Here is an 18,232-nt window from a genome sequence, read left to right as displayed (position 1 = left end):
CTTTTTTCTGAATTACAAAATAAGAATTTTTTATTAAATAAGCTATTAAACAGATGAAGAAGTGTTACTGGTCACCAAGGAGTTCACTAAGCTCTCTTTATAAACTAGAGGAATTGTTCTTAGATGCCCTGACTCACATCTCTAACACACACACACACACACATACACACACCATCATTCTTTAGGCTACTGGGAGGTAGGTTGACTTCTGTAAGGAAGTTAAGTTTGACTTAACTTAATTTCCTTGAAGGAAATTTTCTGTGATTATTGCTCAAAGTATTTGTCTTCTCTGAATTCCTAAGTTTTTGTGATCTGGCATTTAGTGTAAATTACCTAGACTTCCAGCTACTTGTGTGCCTATCCTGTCCTGCAGGACAGGGATGTGTTTCCATCTGCCAGGGCATCTTTAGTAAAATGCCTAGCAAGTTACATTGGTTGAATATATAGTCAGGAGGAATATGAACAATGAGACACGAGTAGTAGGGAAGGGGGCATACTGGGAAGAATGAATAGCGAGGGCAAGGACAGCTGGGCAGGAAACTCCAAGGCCTGCATGGGAGAAGGTGACACCTCCCAGTGTAACCAGGGCAAAGGTGTCACAAGGGTGGAGGAAGACAGAAGACTGGGGGTGGAGAACAGACAGAATGAAATGACCTTGAATGTTAATCTAAAGAATCTGGATTTGGTTCAGTAAGCAAAGGGGAGCCAGGGAAGAGTTTCAAGTAAAGATTTCAGCAAAAATGCAGAAAGAACAGTGTGGGCTAAGCAAGGACCAGTGGGAATCCCCACTGCACACATTCAGCGGTGAGATCACAAGGGGACTGAACCCTCTTAAGCGACACCTTTTACAGTGACAGGGAAGGGTGGACAGAAGAGAGACAGTTAATGGAAGAATGAATTAACAGAACCTGGTGACTGCATGTGGAGCGACCAAGGAGAATGACCTGGGGCCTAAAGGGAAGTGAAGTGCCAAATTTGGGGCCAAGATTCACATTCAAAAGAGTTCCAAATAGGGCAGCCCTGGTGGCTCAGCGGGTTAGCGCCGCCTGCAGCCAAGGGTGTGATCCTGGAGACCCTGGATTGAGTCCCACGTCAGGCTCTCTGCGTGGAGCCTGCTTCTCCCTCTGCCTGTGTTTCTGCCTCTCTCTCTCTCTGCATCTCTATAAATAAATAAAATCTTCAAAAAAAAAACAAAAACAAAAACAAAGAGTTCCAAATATAAACTTCCAATGTTATCTCTGAATGAATTTGAATATGCAATTACAAAGACACATACAAATAAGATTATTTCTAGATATAGACAGGCTGATTTCCCAAATTATATGGAAAGATAAAGGAACTTGAGTAGCCAAAATAATTTTGAAATAGAAAGTCAAAATTGAAGAATTTGCACTACCTGATTTTAAGACATACTATACACTACACTAATTAGGACAATATATTAGGAAAAGAATAGACCTACAATTCAACAGAGGAAAAATAGTCCAGGAACAGACTCACAGAAATATAATCAGTTGATTTTTGATAAAGGTGTATAGGTAATTCAGTGGCATGTTTTCAAGAAATGGTCTTAGCGACAGCTGGATTTCCAAGTATTAAACCTCAACCTCAACCTACCTCACACCATATACAAAAATTAACTAAAGTGAATCATGGATCCAAATATAAAATGTAAAGCAATAAAATTCTTACAAGAAAACATCATAAAATCTTTATGACCTTGAGTTTTCTCAGATTTCTTACAGTGACACCAAAATGATGATTCATAAAAGAAAAATAAAATAAATTTAACTTTGCTGAACTTTAGAACTTTTACTCTGCTAAGGACACAGTAGAAAGAATGAAAATTCAAGCCACAGAGTGGGAGAAAATATTTGCCTATCATATATCTGGCAAATATATCCAGAATATATAAAGAACACATAAAGAACACTCAAAAGTCAACAATAAGAAAACAACCTTATGAAAAAAGACAAAAAATTTGAGCAGAGCAGACGCTTCACCAGAAGAAGATATACAGATAGCAAACACACACATGAAAAGATGCTCAATATTCTGTCATTAAAGAAACACAAAATTAAAACCACAATTGAATATCATTTTATAACTCTTAAAATGGTCCAATTTTTTAAAATACTGAAAATATCAAGTACCAGTAAAGATGTGGAGCAACTGGAACTCTACTACATTGAAGTGGAAATGCCAAGTGGTACAGTGACTCTGGAAAATGGTTTAGCAATTTCTTACAGTCATATATACACTTACCACACAACCTAGCTATCCTATTCCTAAGTATTTACTCTAGAGAATGAAAATTTATATTCATACAAAACCTGTATTTATGGCAACACAATTCATAATCATCCAAATCGAAAATAATCCAAATGTTCTTTAACTTGTGAATAGATAAACTATGGTATATCCATGCAATGAAATATTATTCACTAACAAAAAAGAATGAACAATCGATGAATGCAACAAATTAGACAGGTCTCAAAACGCACTGTGCTCAGTTACAGAAACTAGTCCCAAATATTATATCATTTCATTTATACAACTTTTTGAAAAAGGTGATAGGGACATGTGGTAGTCTAAGCTATTCCCCACTATCACCACCACCACCAAAAAAGTACCCACATCTTAATCCCTGGAACCTGGAAATGTTAACTCATCTAGCAAAACAGTATTTTGGAAATGTGTATAAGATAAAGTTCTCTAGATGGGGTGATAAACCTGGATTATCCAAGTGGACTCTAAATGCAATCATAAGTGTCCTTATCCTTATAAGAAAGAGACAGAAAGAGATTTCACACAGGAAAAGGTGATATGAAGATGGAATAGAGAGGGAATTTTGATGATGTCAGTCTTGAAGACTGAATCAGAATGCCAGCAACCAAAGGAACAGATGGTCCCCTGGAGTCTCCAGAAGGATTGCAGTCCTGCTTATACCTTGATTTCAGTCCAGTGGATACTGATTTTGGACTTCTGCCCTTCAGAACTGTGAGATAATAAATTTCTGTTATTCCAAGTCACCAAGTATATGGTAACTTGTCATTGCAGCCACAAGAAACTAGTACAGAATAGAAAACAGATCAATGGTTTTCAGAGATTAGCATTCTTTGGGGTGTTGAAATTATTCCATATCCTGTATGTGGTGATGGTTACAAGAATGTAGATGTTAATATGATCACCTCAATAATGCAGAAAAGGCATTTGACAAAATTCAACATCTGTGATAAAAACTCCCAACAAAGTGGATATAGAGGGAATATACATCAATATAATACAGCCCATGTATCATGACATGGCCACAAATAACAACACACTCCACGGTGAAAAGCTAAAAACTTTCCCTCTAAGATCGGGAAGAAAACAAGGATGTCCATGCTCATCACTTCTATTCAACATGGTTTTGAAAATCCTAGCCAAAGAAATTAGGCAAAAACAAAAACAAAAACAAAAGGCATTCAAATCAAGCAGGAGAAGTAAGACTGTTGTTTTGCAAATGATAAATATAGGAAACCTCACCAAAAGACTATTAGAATGAGTGAATTCAGTAAAGTTACAGAATACAAAATCAATATATAAAAATAGTTATGTTTATATACGTTAATAATGAACCATCAGAAAGAGAAACTAAAACAATCCCACTTACAACTGCATCAAAAAGAACAAAATACCTAGAAAAAAATTTAACCAAGAAAGTGAAAGACCTGTGTACTGAAAACTACAAAACATTAATAAAAGAAATTAAAGAAGACACAAATAAATGGAAAGATATTCCACGTACATTGATTGGAAAAATTAATACTATTAGAATGTGCATACTACTCATAGCAATGTGCAGATATAATACAATCCCGACCAAAATTGCAATGGCATTTTTTCACAGAAATAGAACAAACAATCCTAAAATTTGCATGGAACCACACATAAAAAAGACCCTGGATGGCCAAAGCAATCTTGAAAAAGAAGAACAGGGCAGCCCTAGTGGCTCAGCGGTTTAGCGTCGCCTTCGGCCCAGGGTGTGATCCTGGAGACCCAGGATGGAGTCCCACATTGTGCTCTTTGTGTGGAGCCTGCTTCTCCCTCTACCTGTGTCTCTGCTTCTCTCTCTCTCATGAATAAATAAATACAATCTTTAAGAAAGAAAAAAGAAAAAGAAGAACAAAGATGGAGGCATCACATTCCCCGATTTCAAACTATATTACAAATCTATTGTAATCAAAATAGGATGGTATTGGCATAAAAACAGACATACATATCAGTGGAAAAGAATAGAGGGCCCAGAAATAAATTCACACATAAATGGTCAATTAATTTACAACAAAGAAGTCAAGAATATACAATGGGGAAAGGACAATATCTTCAATAAATGTTGTTAGGAAAACTGGACAGCCACATGCAAACAACTGAAACTTGACCAGTATCCTATACCATGCACAAAAATTAACTCAAAATAGATTAAAACCTTGATCTGAAACCATAAAACTCCTAGAAGAAAACACAGGCCGTAAATTCCTTGACATCAGTCTTGGTGATGATTTATTGGAGTTGACACCAAAGCAGAGGCAACAAAAGCAAAAATAAACAAGTGGAATTACATCAAACTAAAAAGCTTCTACACAGTGAAGGAAACCATCAACAAAATGAAATGGCATGGCAACCTACTAAATGGGAGAAGATATGTGCAAATCTTATATCTGATAGAGCTAATATCAAAATATACAACAAACTCAAGACAAGAAAGCAATCTGATTTGAAAATGAGCAGAGTATCCAAATAAACATTATTCTGAAAAAGACATGCATAGGACAAACAGGTGCAAGAGAAGGTGCTCAGCATCACTAATCAGGGAAATGCAAAATGACTATTACCAAAAAGACAAGAAATAATGAGTTGGAGAGGATGTGGAGAAAAGAGAACCTTTGTGCACTGTTGGTAGGAATGTAAATTGGTGCAATCACTATGGAAAACAGTGTGGAGTTTCTTCAAAAATAACAAATAGAATTACCATATGATCCAGCAATTCCACTTGTGGGTATTTTCTGAAGGAAATGAAAACCCTAGCTTGAAAAGATATGTGCACTCCCATGTTCATTGCAGCATTATTTGAAAAGGCAAGATATGGAAACAACCTAATTGTCCATAGTGAATGAATGGATGAAGTAAATGTAGACAGCTTGCTAGCTAGCTAGCTAGATGGCCAGATAGATAATAAGACATAATTCAGCCATAAAAAAGAAGGAAGTGTTGCCATTTGTGACAACATAAACGGATTTTGAGGGCATTATGCTAAATGAAATAAGTTAGACATAGAAGAAAATGTGTGATCTCACTTATATGTGGAATCTAAAACAAAAATAAAAATATTGGCTCATAGATGCAGAGAACAGACTGATGGTTGCCAGAGGTAGGGGCGGGGTGTGGGGGGCAAAATGAATAAAGGGGGCTCAGAAGAGACAAACTTCCAGTCATAAAATAAATCGGCCCTGGAGATGTAGTATACAGCATAGTGACTATAGCTAATAATACTATACTGCATATTTGAAATTTGCTAAGAGAGTAAATCTTAAAAGTTTTCATCACATGAAAAAAAAGTCTGTAATTTTATGGTGACAGATGTTAAGTAGATTTATTGTGGTGATCATTTTGCAATATATACAAACATTGAGTCATTATATTCACACCTGAAACATATATAATGTATGTCAGTTATACCTCAATAAAAACCCAGCAATTTAGGCACGTGTTAAAATTCAGAAAATTGTACACCAAAAAAAAAAGTATTACTGTATTTAAATTTTTTAAAAAAATGATCAGTAAAGTTCTTAAATTAAAAACAAATGCTGAAAAAAATAAATGAATAAAAATTAAAAAAAAATAAAAACAAACGCTGGAATCTCAAAAAGGAGAAGGGGTCCCACTCAGAGCACAGCTAAGAGGAAGCCAGGTCTCCAGCCCAGGGGATTCTAAGGCCATTGCAGGAAGTGTCAGGAGGAGCTGCTCAGTCTGTGTGAGGGAGGGGGGCTAAGGGAAGGGAAAAAGACCATCAGGCCTGTTCCAGACACTATGAACTTGGGGAGACCTCAGGCTATCCAGGTGGAAGCGTGCACAGGTGGTGGAAATGGTGTCTCTGAGAAAGACAAGAGGGAGTGAGAGGCTGGAGGGTGCGGGTCGTATGAGTGGACTTTCCACCAAGATGACCCAGCTGTGTGACTTTGGCGAGTTCCTGAGCCTCTCTGAACCTCAGTTTCATCTGGGAGATTGGGATAATGTTGGCACTTGCCTCATGTGAAGACTCAACAAGAGAAAGCCAGTAAAGCATCTGAGCCCAAGGCTGGCATGTGACAAGGGCGGGACGTGGGAGCTAGAACAGTTATCATCCAGACAGCGATGGGGACCTAACTCATGGAACCATGAGGGGCCTCAAGACCCACTTTGGGACCACTGAGGACACGCACAGGTGGACATCGCAGGAGTGAACAGAGCCGGCTGGAGACACCGAAGAAGACGGGCTGTCCTGGGGACAGGAGTAGGACAGGGAGCTAAAAGAGGCTGGTATTAGTTGGTGACCACAAACCGGGTGGCTTAAAGCAACAGAAATGCTGTCTCAGTTCTGGAGGCCAGGAGGCCGAGATAAGGTGCCCGCGGGGTTGGTTCCTCTGGAGGGAGAATCTGTCTGTCCATGCCTCGCTCCTAGCTTCCGGGGCTCTGGGCCGCTGCTGCAACAAGTACCCGAAAATGTAGAAGTAGCTTTGGAATCGGGCAGTAGGTAGGAGCTGGAGGTCGCAGGGAAATGAGGCTGGAAACCTGGAGGCAGGGCGACCCTTGCTCTACAGATCGCAGGGCTGGGGAGAATAAATGCAATGGCCCCTGGGCATCTGGAGTGCAGTGGCCGTGAGGGTCCTGGCGTCCCATTGCGGCATTCTGCCAAAGGGTCAGTGTGACACTCAAAGGGGGGGTGGGGCGGGCTGGAGGGACAGGGGTATAAGATGAGGTTTTATAGATTTTTTTTTAAAAAAGATTTTATTTATTTATTTATTTGATAGAGAGAGAGCAAGCATGAGCAGGGGAGTAGCAGAGGGAGAGGGAGAAGCAGACTCCCCGTTGAGCAGGGAGCTTGATTGGAGGCTTGGTCCCAGGACTCCAGGATCATGACCTGGGCTGAAGGTTGGGGCTTAACCTACTGAGCCACCCAGGTACCCCCAGATGGGTTTGTTAAAGGCAAGGTTTGAGGGATCCTAGGGCCTGTCTCTGCAGGCACCCCAGCTGAGTTCCTCCTTCCTGCTTTCCTTTTCACCTTATCTCCTGCAAACTTCCCAGCATTGCTTCCAACCCTGCCCCTTTCTTTATTTTTTTTTAAGATTTTTATTTGTTTATTTGACAGAGAGAGAGAGAGAGAACATGAGCACAAGTAGGGGAGTGGCAGGGAGAGGGAGAGGGAGAAGCAGGCTCCCCACTGAGCAGGGAGCCCGATGCAGGACCCTGGGATCATGACCTGAGCTGAAGGCAGATGCGGAACCGACTGAGCCACCCAGGCGCCCTCACCCTGCCCCTTTCTGCGCCCGTCTTGACATTGACTCCTGTTTCAGATCCCGGGTACCTGCCCCGGGCTTTATGCAGGCCTCACCACGGGGCCTGAGGCTGCTAGCGGGACGGAGCCTGTTAGTCTCAACTTATAAATGAGGATGTGGAGGCCCAGAGAGGTTATCGGATTTATCCAGGACACACATCATGATGAAGGCAGAAGTGTTGAAGCTTCAGCCCGGAGCTGGGTTCACCACACCACGAGGCTTTGGTTTCTGGAGGTTGCCGTGCTGAGACGCTAGACCCGAGGGAGAAAATGAAGCCAGAGGCAGAGTCACCTTGGGGTTCCGGGTCCTGATCCCTCCCCAGGCGCTCGGAGCATCCCAGAGGGACAGAAGCATCAGCGTTGCTGCCGGAGTGACCACAAGGGGGCAGTAGCGCCCGCGTGATGGTCTGCAGGCCCTCTGGAGCTCGAGGTCCGCAGGAGTGGGGAGCGGCTGCTTCCCCAAGTTCTCAGAGCTGGGGCGGGGGGGGGGGGGGCAGGACCGGTCCCAGATGCCCCTCCTCCACCGAGAGACTCCTCACCTTCCGGGGTGCGTACATTTGACTCAGACTGGTCGCTCCAGCGTTTCCTGAGCTGGGGCTGGTTTTGATGCTGGAAGAGTCCCCCCCATTTCCCACCACGAACACACACAGGAGGCCCTCACTCCGGCCTCCCTGGGGACTGAGTTAAGATGAAGTCCACATGGGCCACCTCTTCTGCTGGTCCCTGGGCACCGTGGGCAGAGCGGGTCCGCTCCACCCCTTCCTGCTCCCTCCTTCTCTCCCCTTCCTGGGGATCTTAGCATTCTGAGAGATCAGGCCCTCCAGGGGTTCTCAAAGTGGACGCAAAGGGGCTGACTGGATCCAGGGAATCTGAGGAGGGGGGAGAGTAGGAGGGGGCAAACTGGAGTCTAGCCGCTCCCTTCAGAGACTTTCTAGTATCAGCTCTTTTGTACTTTGGGCATTGAGATTTCTTTTGAAGAAAGGGCACCACCACTGAGGGGGGCCGAGAAGTCTTGGTAAATCACTACATTAGCCGATTCTCCTTTTGTTGGAAACACTGAGACCCAAGAGCAGAGACACTTGCCTGAACACACGTCAAGAGGAGCAGCGTCAATCCTGAAACCCAGCATCATCTCCTGGCCTCCAGGGCCACCCCGGTCTGCACTGGGCATATGGGGTATGTGAGCGGGGAGAGGAGCAGAGGAAACTCCTATAACAGTCAGAAACAGGACAGAAGAGTCCAGAAGTCCATGAAACCACACCAGTTGAGAATCTGTCACTCACTCAACAAGTATTAGTTGAGCACCTACTATGTGCCAGGCATAGTGAACAAACACAATAGCGAACAAAATTAAGATCCCAGCCTTCAAGAAGCGTAAGTTCTAGTGGGAGTTCTGTTTGTTCTGTGACAAAGCAAAAATGGCAAGACAGGATAAAAAACTCACCTCTCCTTTGTCCAGTTTTATAGTTGCTGTGCCCGTATGCCGCCCTTGTCGTGATTTGGTGTCCATTTTCTTAGAACTCCTCAGCCATCTCTTCTGTCCCTTTCCTGGTTCCTGGATCCGTCCTCTCTTCCTCCTCCAAGGAGGCATCATGACAGGCAAGAAGGGGCCTCCCCTTCTGGATCCATGCAGGGCCGACGGATGCTCACTGAGAGGGCCATTGTGTGCATGGCCAGGCAGAGGCCCCCAGAAGTGCTGCTGTGCCAAGCCTGGAGCAGGCTGCCCCTGGGCCCTTCACTGGCTCCCATGAGTTGGGTTTACTGACACTCCCAGAGAAGGCCCGCTCTGTCAGGGATGGCCATGCCCATGCCCATGGTGGTCGCAGATCTCAGACTCAACCCTCCACACCCCCACAGCGGAGAGAGGGGAAAAGCAAAAGAATAGGACGGAGAGGCAGGATTTAGTTGGCAGCCCTGGGGAGAGTCCCAGCTCTAAAACCCACCCAAGTCATCTCCCTTAAAGAAGACATTCAGGCTGGGTCTCCCAAACTCCACCCAGAAACAGAGTGCATTTATTTCCTACGTGTTTCTACAGACGTTTCTGAAGACTCAAGGCAAGTGTACCAGTCACACAACTCATGGTACACACACACACACACTGCTTGCGGTTCTTCATTCCTGGGAAGATCAGCTTCTGAGGGAGCCCTGGTCAGAGCAGAAAGGAACAGTCCTTCCCCAGGGAGCCTCAGTCTGAGGGGGAGACACAGTCTTGTCTTCAGGGAGCTTCTTCCCGAAGAGGGAAGACGCAGCCTCACTGAGGGAAGAGATCTAGTTTAAGGGGAGAGACACACCTTTCTGATCTCTATGGGTCTCTGAGGGTGTCCTTCTGTCTTCCTGCCACCGTCTTGCCTCTATTTCTTTCTGTCTCTCTGCTTCGTTCTCTTCCTCGTGTGTGCGCACATGCAGAAACACATTCATGCACACATCCACATGCAGACATTCAGAAGAAGACTTAAAAACACTCAAGACCCAATCTCAATAAACGCATAACACAGTCCAAACTCCAAGAACCCTGGAGATCCCAACTCAGGGATGCGTCAAGTAAGATCTTGAAGTTGAGCTGCTCGGGGTGAGGTTCAAGAGCTCACCTGAACTCCAGGGACTTGAATCCAATGGGCCCTCTGAGGCTCTGAGTGTGACTGTCCTCTCCAGCAGCTGTGTCCTCTGTGGCCACTGGGTTGGGGTGTGAGCTTCACCACCTTGGAGCTGCTTCCTCCCGGCCTTGCTGTCCTAATACATCATCTGGCTGCTAAGGAAGCCAGACGTGGAAGGATGAGGAGCACAGTGGCTGAAGACATCTCAGGGGCAGGATGGGAGGGGAGCAGTGGAGCTGACCACAAGCTGTCCAAGCTCCCCATGAGGCCAGGCCAAGAGGCAGAGAATTCCTGCTACACATACACACACATACACACACACACACCTGTCTTGACTTCAGAGCCCAAAGTGGAGATATCCCAGGCCTTGACATCTTCCAGAGATGTGATCCATTGCACTTGTTTGGGGCTCTGGGCTGGGACCAGGGGTGGACAGGAGGGGATCCCAAATGGGGTTCAATTCCGATAATGTTTAGAAAATATCCTTCTGTCACTTGCATGACGCTAGTCACTTTCTGTTCCAGGAGAAAAGCCACTCCAATTCATTTCATCAACTGGAGTCTGAACCCTGAAGTAACTCTGTCCAAATGGCAGCTGGAGGGAAGGAAGTTACGATGTTCCACAAAGTCGAGGGACACAGAGAAGCTGTGAAGTCAGCCTTTCTCGCACTCTTTAAACTCAGGACCAGTTGCCTTCCTCGCAGCTCGATCAGGCTGGAGGCAGAGAAGTGAAGAATTGACCTCTCTGACTGCAGAAGGACCAGTGGCCAGATCACCCATCTCCCAGACAGGTTGGGAGATGGGGAGCTCACTCTCTTTCGAAGCTGTCTTTGCTTTTACTAGATGTCTCTAGCGAGGGAAGAATGGGGTATGAGTTGAGAAGCTGCTGGATCCCCTGCCCTCAACCTGGTCACAGCAGGCCCTGGCAGAGAAGATGGGGTGCTGGAGCTCACGTGCCATTGTACACGGGAGTCCCAGAGCCTTCCTTGGCTGTATCTGGGAACTCCTACCCAGAAGACAGGTTTCACAGATGGGATCTTGCTCTCAAGTGGCCCCATTGTGCTCTTGGGTGGCGCCAGGGAGGTGGGGGTGGTGAGGTGAGAAGGCTGCATTCTGAGCCACACAGTGTGATGAAGGTACATCTGGCCTCAGCACCGGCTGGTCCCATCAACAGGCCTGGCATGGCGCCCCCTGCCTTGGCACTCCCCACCCGGATTATGGTCCAGTCAGACTTCCTGTGCAGGTCTAGCCAGTCCTGAGCCCTGCGGGGGGCACTGGGGGAGTGTAAGCCCTAGGGCTACTGCCTGATGGACAAACAAGATGTTTATTCAGCCAAGGTGAACAGGGAGGTGCAGGGATGAAGCAGCCGGTGCCTCAGCCCTTCCTTCCTGCTGCCTTCCCCTCAAGCACACTCAGAGCACTAGGGACAGAGGCCCAGGCATTCGCACTCAGAGGTCAATTCCAAAGGATCCATGGATAAACCTTATAGACAGACAGATAGACACACACGCACATACGTACACCCGTGGACAAGGTTATACTCCCGTTTCTGATATAACCTTCCTAAACATACACGTACACACAGACATAGACACATACACACACACAGTCTTTCTGTTTTAAAGGGGTGGCTCAGGTCCAAGGGTGTCACCGCAGCCACCAATGCCAAGATGGAGGAAAGCTGGCCCAGAAAGGGAAGGAGGTGGTAACTGGCAGCAGGGACAGGGCATGCAGGGGGCAGTTGCCAGGTGTGTGGTGTGGCGCCTCTGGAGTAAACAGACTAGGCCTTGCTTGATCTTGGATGCTGTCCTGGAAGGCTGAAAGGACAAAGGACCTGCCTCTCTCCACTAAGGATCCCTGCACGGACAGAGCAGGACAGATGGAGGGACTCTGAGGCCCCCTTGGGTCTTGTTCCTCAGAGTATAATTCATAGCAACATGACATGGGAGCTTCTCAGAAATGCAGAGTCTTGGGTCCAACCCAGACCCATGGATCATCCTTGAGCCCCAGATGAGAGTTTCCCCGTGAACAAGGCACAGATGACAATGTCATCTCAGCAGACTTCACTAGAGTCTGAAGGCACCTTGTGAAGTCGGCCCAGCCATTTCCCAGCCTCCAGGTCGAGGCTACGTGTCTGGCTTCCCGGATGGGTTCATTCATTCATCTCCCACGTGTTTATTGCAGCACCATGCTTGGCATGGGTAATAAGCAAAAACCAGACACGGTCCCTGCTCTCAGGGAGTTCTCGGGCTAGTGGGACTGACAGATAAGGCTTTCTTGCAGGGTCACTTGAGCTGCATTTGAAGAGGTTACTTTGGTGAAAAGGGGAGAGAAGCATATTCCAGGCAGAGGGAACAGCATGAGGAAAGGCCCTGAGGCAAGTGTGAGGAACTAAGATCACTGTGGCTGGAGGGCAGAAAGGGGGGCAAGACCACTGTATCGGGTGACAGTGGGTATAAAAGTCTCTGGGGAGCTAGAGTTCCCTGGTGCCTTCCATACCCTTTGATTCATAATAGGCTTCAGAGAATCCCAGAATGCCAGAAATGGAAAGAACTTTGGGCTTCATCCATGCCAATGCTTTGAACCTGGCCTCAAGCCTCAGCTCCATCATGAATGAACTATAACTGTGACCTTGGGTCGAGAATTTTTCATTTGAAAGGTGCAAGAAGTGACACCTACTTTGCCTGGGCTGGGAGTAGCTCGCGTTAAGACTTTAATGAGGAGTTAATTTAGCTGGGACACATTAAGGCTGCTATTAAAAAGAGACCCCCAGGGGCGTCTTGGTGGCTCAGCCTATTAACCATCTGACTCTTGGTTTTGGCCCAGGTCATGTTCTCCCATACAGAGATTGAGACGCAGGTCTGGCTCCTGCTCAGCAGAGAGCCTGCTTCCCCCTCGCCCTCTGCTCCTCTCCCCACCCATGCTTGCTCTCTCTCTCTTTCTCAAATAAATAAGTAAATCTTTAAAAAAAGAGAGAGAGAGAGACCCCCAAATATAGAGACTTAAACAGGAAATAATTTCTTTTCTCTCTCGTGTCAAAGTCTGAGTAGATGGTACAGTTAGGAGGGCAGCTCCGGGTGTCTTCTACCTTTTTGCTCTCCCATCCTCAACACGTAGCTTCATATGATCCGAAATGGAGGCAGCAGCTCCTGCCATCACATTTAGGCCCTCCTTCCTTTTAGAGGTGCAATCTAGATGTTGTGCCCAGCCCTTCTGCTCATGTCTCATTGGCTAGAACTTAGTCCTGTGGCCACACCTAGCCGAGAGGGAGTCTGGGAAATGAAGTCTGCAGCTGGGCAGTGTGCACCTAGCTGAAAATTTTATTACATGTGAAAGTGGGAGAATGGGTATTGAGGGGCCACAGAGGGTGACACAGAATCTGAAGGTAGAGCTGGAGTCAGGGCACCCAACTAGGCGTCCCTAGGATTCTCCTCTTGGCTTTGAGCTGCCCTGGTCCCCTTCACTGAGCTCATCAGGGCTGGGTTCTGGCCAGCCCCACAATCTGCTCGCATTCTTACCAACTTCAGGAAGTTGACGCAGCCTGTGGAGGCTCTGGTAGTGTAGGGTTACAGTCATGAGAGGTGGCCTGCCCCGCACCCCCCATGACACCACACACTGGGTTGTAGGAGGGTTTGTGGTAGGCTGGTAGGACAGGCTCAGGAGGAAGTAGGTTTCCACTGCTCACAGTTGTCAAAGGCTACTCCTTCTGTCCTCAGAGTGGTGGGAGAGGCCAGTGGGGTGGGGAGTGGGCTGGCTGTGTTGTCATCACCTGCTCCTGAGCCAGGACCAGGGCTGGTCCCACAGCCAGGTAAACAGCTGGCAGCAGCAGCTGGGGTGGACAAGGAGCACTTTCCCACCAGATTGTCTGACTCTGAGAAGGCCAAAACCAACACCAGGGGTTCCTGGGGCTGCGTCCCACCCACAGTCTGGGCTACTCATCACAGCTGGCTGCTGGCAGTGGCTCCCCTTCTGGGCCTCTGCTCTCCCCTCTTGTTTTCTCTGAGAGGAACTGGGGAGAGTGTATGAAGTAGGGGTTGGGGGGGGGATCAGGGTTTCTCAACCTTGGCGCTGTGATATTTTGGGGCTGGATAGTTCTTTGTCGTGAGGTCTGTCCTGTGCATTGAACGATGTTTGGCAACATTCCTGGTCTCTCTCCACTAGGTATCAGTAGCACCAAGCACCTCCCCAGTTGCCAGATGTTTCCTGGGGGAGCAGAGGAAATTAACCCTGGGTGAGAACCACTGGAATAGATTGAAAATATCCTGATTTTCTGAAGGAAGAAGTCAGGGATGGATGGAGAAAAAGAGGGGAGAGAGAACGGGGGAACACGGTAAAGAGAGAAACAGGTGGGAGGGAAAAAAGAAAGAAGAGATAGTGAGAGTGAGAAAATGAGATAAAAAGAGAAAAAATAACTAAAAGGAGGGAGAGAACGAAGCAGGTATAGAAGGCCAAAGGGAGGACCAGGCCCTGGAAGGCAGAGGAGGACAAGCAAGCCCCAAGAATTGTGTAGGAGTCTGGGGACATAAGGGGGCCATGCAGGAACTGGCTTGGGACAGAGGGACCATCCCAGAACTCTAGTGTCAGTCAAAATCAAGGTCCTGGAGCCCCACTCCCCAGGTGCTGGGTCGCAGAGCAGAGCTTCTAAGGGTCAAGCTTCTCCCGGGTCTGTGGCTGCTGCTTTCTTAGTGGGGTTGGAATTTGGATGTGGGATCTCTAAGCCTCAGGTTTCACCTGCAGAGAATGGGCCATCAGTGGAGAGAAAGCATGGAGGATGCCCACTTTTTTTTATGTCCAAGATGATCAGAAGAAGGCATCGCCCACAAGGACAAAAGGAAAGGAGTTGGCCTGTAGGCAGCAAAATTCTGGAAGCTGACAAAGGATGGACAGGTTACTTAGCCTCGGAGAAGCTGCCGGGTAACTGCCTGGGGTGGGGGGATGAAGGATGGGCAGGCTGGCAACAAGAAGCAGGCTGCCTTGAATGGCTCAGCATTTGGCAACAGGAGATCCCTCTGAAAAGGGGGGTGCAGGTGAGGCTGAAGAGGACTGGTTGGAATGGAAGTGGGTAAAGGAGGAGTGATAGCCCCAGGCCACCTCTCGCTTTGTCTTCTTCTTCTTCTTTTTTTTTTTTTTTCCGAGATTTTATTTATTTATTCCAGAGAGAGTGAGCTAGAGGGCAGGAGCAGGGTGGGGGGCGGCAGAGGGAGAGGGAGAAGCAGGCTCTCCACTGAGCAGGGAGCCTGACGCAGGGCTCGATCTCAGGACCCTGGGATCACGACCTGAGCCACCCAGGCGCCCCATCCTCCTCTGTCTTCTTGCATGGCTGGACACTGCCTTCCCCACCTTAGCAGAAAGTGCTTGCAAGAAAGGGCTTGCTTACTAGCAGAGAAGTTTACACAGCTGAAGCAGGGAATTAAGTGCCACTCTGAACATGGAACACTAAGTTCCCTGAAGCCCTTCTCCACGCCACATCGGAATATTGAAAACAGGTGTACATATCCTGGCACATTCTGGGGATTCTCTTTAGGGATAGTGGCCCGAGAGAAAAACCCTACATTGAGGAGGGTTCTCAGTGAAAAGGTCAGCTTGCCACCAAGTGCACGAGGCAGAAGCCCTGCTCCTATGATCAGAGACTCAGTCTTAACGATGAATAGACAGCCAGGAGTCACTGGGTAATGGAAAAGAGGCATCACTATGAAAACGGAAACCAAAGTAAGCAAATAAGAAAAAAACATAAGTCTGAGATGATGCAGAAAGCAGAATCTTTTTTTTTGTCTCTTACAGATAATACTCTCAGAGATAAGAAAAATGCTGTAACCTTTGAAACAAGAATAGGACACTATAAAAAAGGAACATTCATGAATAAAAAATAGCTCTTGAAAATTAAAAATATGATAGCAACCTATTTGCATCCTTGCTAAAAACATTTAACCTGAATCTCACCATAATCTTACTTCTAGTCTCCAGTAAATACAGAGAGTGGAGGGATGATTTGAATGACATCGTGAGGAAACAGACAAATCCAGAATGTTGGGTACTCTGTAAGACAGCTCACCGAGACTCTTAAAATAATGTCAATGCTGTAAGAGAAACAGATAAAGAAACTATCATGGATTTTAAAAAGACTAAGGAGCCCTACAGCTGAATAAAACTAGATAGGATCTCAGTTAAAATAGACCAGCTATAAAAGAAAATGTGGACACAATTGGGATCTGGACAAGATATTAAAGATATTATGGGATTATTAATTATGTTAGGGATGTTAATAGTGGTGTGATTCTGTACCAGAACATTTTTTATTTTAGGATATGCAGCCTAAAGTATTTAAAAATCAAGTGAGGGGACAACTGGGTGGCTCAGCGGTTGAGCATCTGCCTTTGGCTCAGAGCGGGATCCTGGAGTCCCGGGATCGAGTCCCACATCAGGCTCCCTGCATGGAGCCTGCTTCTCCCTCTGCCTATGTCTCTGCCTCTCTCTGTGTCTCTCATGAATAAATAAATGAAATCAAAATAAAATAAAATAAAATAAAATAAAATAAAATAAAATAAAATAATAAATAAATAAAAATCAAGTGTAAGGGCACCTGGATGGCTCAGTTGGTTGAATATCTTGCTCTTGGTTTCAGTTCAGGTAGTGATCTTGAGTTTGTGGGATGGAGCCCTGCATTGGGCTCCACGCTCAGGAGGTTGTCTGCTGAGATTCTCTCCCTCTCCCCTTCCCCCCTCCCCCTCTTCCCACTCCCCTGCTCACTCCCTCTCTCTCTCTTTCTTTCTCTCTCAAATAAATAAATAAATAAATAAATAAATAAATCTTTTTAAAAATGTTAAAAATCAAGTGTAATATGACCTACAAATTCCTTCCAGATGGCTCTACCATAATCGATAGTTCATATATAAATACATAATAACAATATTCAATCTAGTCCTGTGCTGTCTAATACAGTAACTACTAGCCACCTAAGCACTTGACATCATCTGAATTGAGATATGCTGTGATCATAAAGTACACACTGGATTTCAAAGTCTTAGTACAAAAAAAGAGAATGTAAATTTATCATAATAATATTTTAATAAATATTTATTAAAATATATTTTGAAATAAAATATCAAAGTTAATTTCACATGTTCCTTTTTACCTTCTTAATGTAGCTAGTAGGGTTATTTTTATTTTCTTTTAAAATATTTTATCTATTTGAGAGAGAGTGTGAAGGGAGAAAGCACAAGCAGTGGGGAGGGGCAGAGGGAGAAGCAGACTCCCCGCTGAGCAGGGAGCCTGATGGAGGGCTCAATCCCAGGACCCCGGGACCATGACATGAAGTAAAGGCAGATGCTTAACCATCTGAGCCACCCAGGGGCCCACTGCTAGAAGGTTTAAAATTACCTACATGGCTCACATTATATTTCTATTAAATAGCACTGACCTAAATGTCAGGAAAAGAATGTTAACTATATTATTTTTTTCAACTCTTCTGCATATTTGCAATCCCGGGGTCCTGGGATCAAGTCCCACATCAGGCTCCCTACAAGGAGCCTGCTTCTCCCCCTGCCTGTGTCTCTGCCTCTCTCTCTCTGTATCTCTCACGAATAAATACATATTTAAAAAAATAAAGTAGAAGACTTTCTTTTTAATCAATAAGAGTATTGATGATAAAGTTAGGAAAATCCTCTTGAAAATAGGATAAGAAGACAAAAATAAAGATTAAAAGATCAGAGAACCAGCCCCAGAATCCTAACTGAAAATATACATAACATAATAAGCAGAAAGGAGCCAAGTGGCATGAGTTTCTAGATCAAAGGGGAACCTGACAGCTAAGCAGTGAACTCAAGAATATACAGACTTGGGGCACACAGGTGGCTCAGTGGTTGAGCATCTGCCTTTTGCTCAGGTCGTGATCCTGGGGTCCTGGGATCGAGTCCCGTATTGGGCTCCCTGCAGGAAGCCTGCTTCTTCCTCTGCCTATGTCTCTCATGAATAAATAAATAAAATCTTAAAAAAAAAAAAAAAAGAATATACAGACCAGGGCATCCATAGCTAAAGAGTTCACAAAAAGTTCCCAGGGTGAAAAG

General features: G+C 45.7%; 1 long non-coding RNA gene across 4 annotated transcripts in view; it reads left to right on the top strand.

Annotated features, from left to right (window-relative positions):
* LOC140637083 (uncharacterized) overlaps positions 1–18,232 on the top strand; it is a 61,893-nt gene that overhangs the window by 36,832 nt on the left and 6,829 nt on the right. For 2 of the 4 annotated variants that reach the window (XR_012034317.1, XR_012034318.1), the window contains one exon: positions 10,695–10,960. This is a non-coding gene — a long non-coding RNA (uncharacterized lncRNA). Of the gene's footprint in view, positions 1–10,694; positions 10,961–12,452; positions 12,800–15,950; positions 17,717–18,232 lie in introns of those variants that run through there. The other 2 variants (XR_012034320.1, XR_012034319.1) reach the window with 2 other exon arrangements.

Source organism: Canis lupus, chromosome 7 (genome assembly GCF_048164855.1).
Source record: "Canis lupus baileyi chromosome 7, mCanLup2.hap1, whole genome shotgun sequence".
Lineage (NCBI taxonomy): Eukaryota > Metazoa > Chordata > Mammalia > Carnivora > Canidae > Canis > Canis lupus.
Note: the sequence above shows the minus strand (reverse complement) of the source record. Positions and strands in the feature narration are given on the sequence as shown.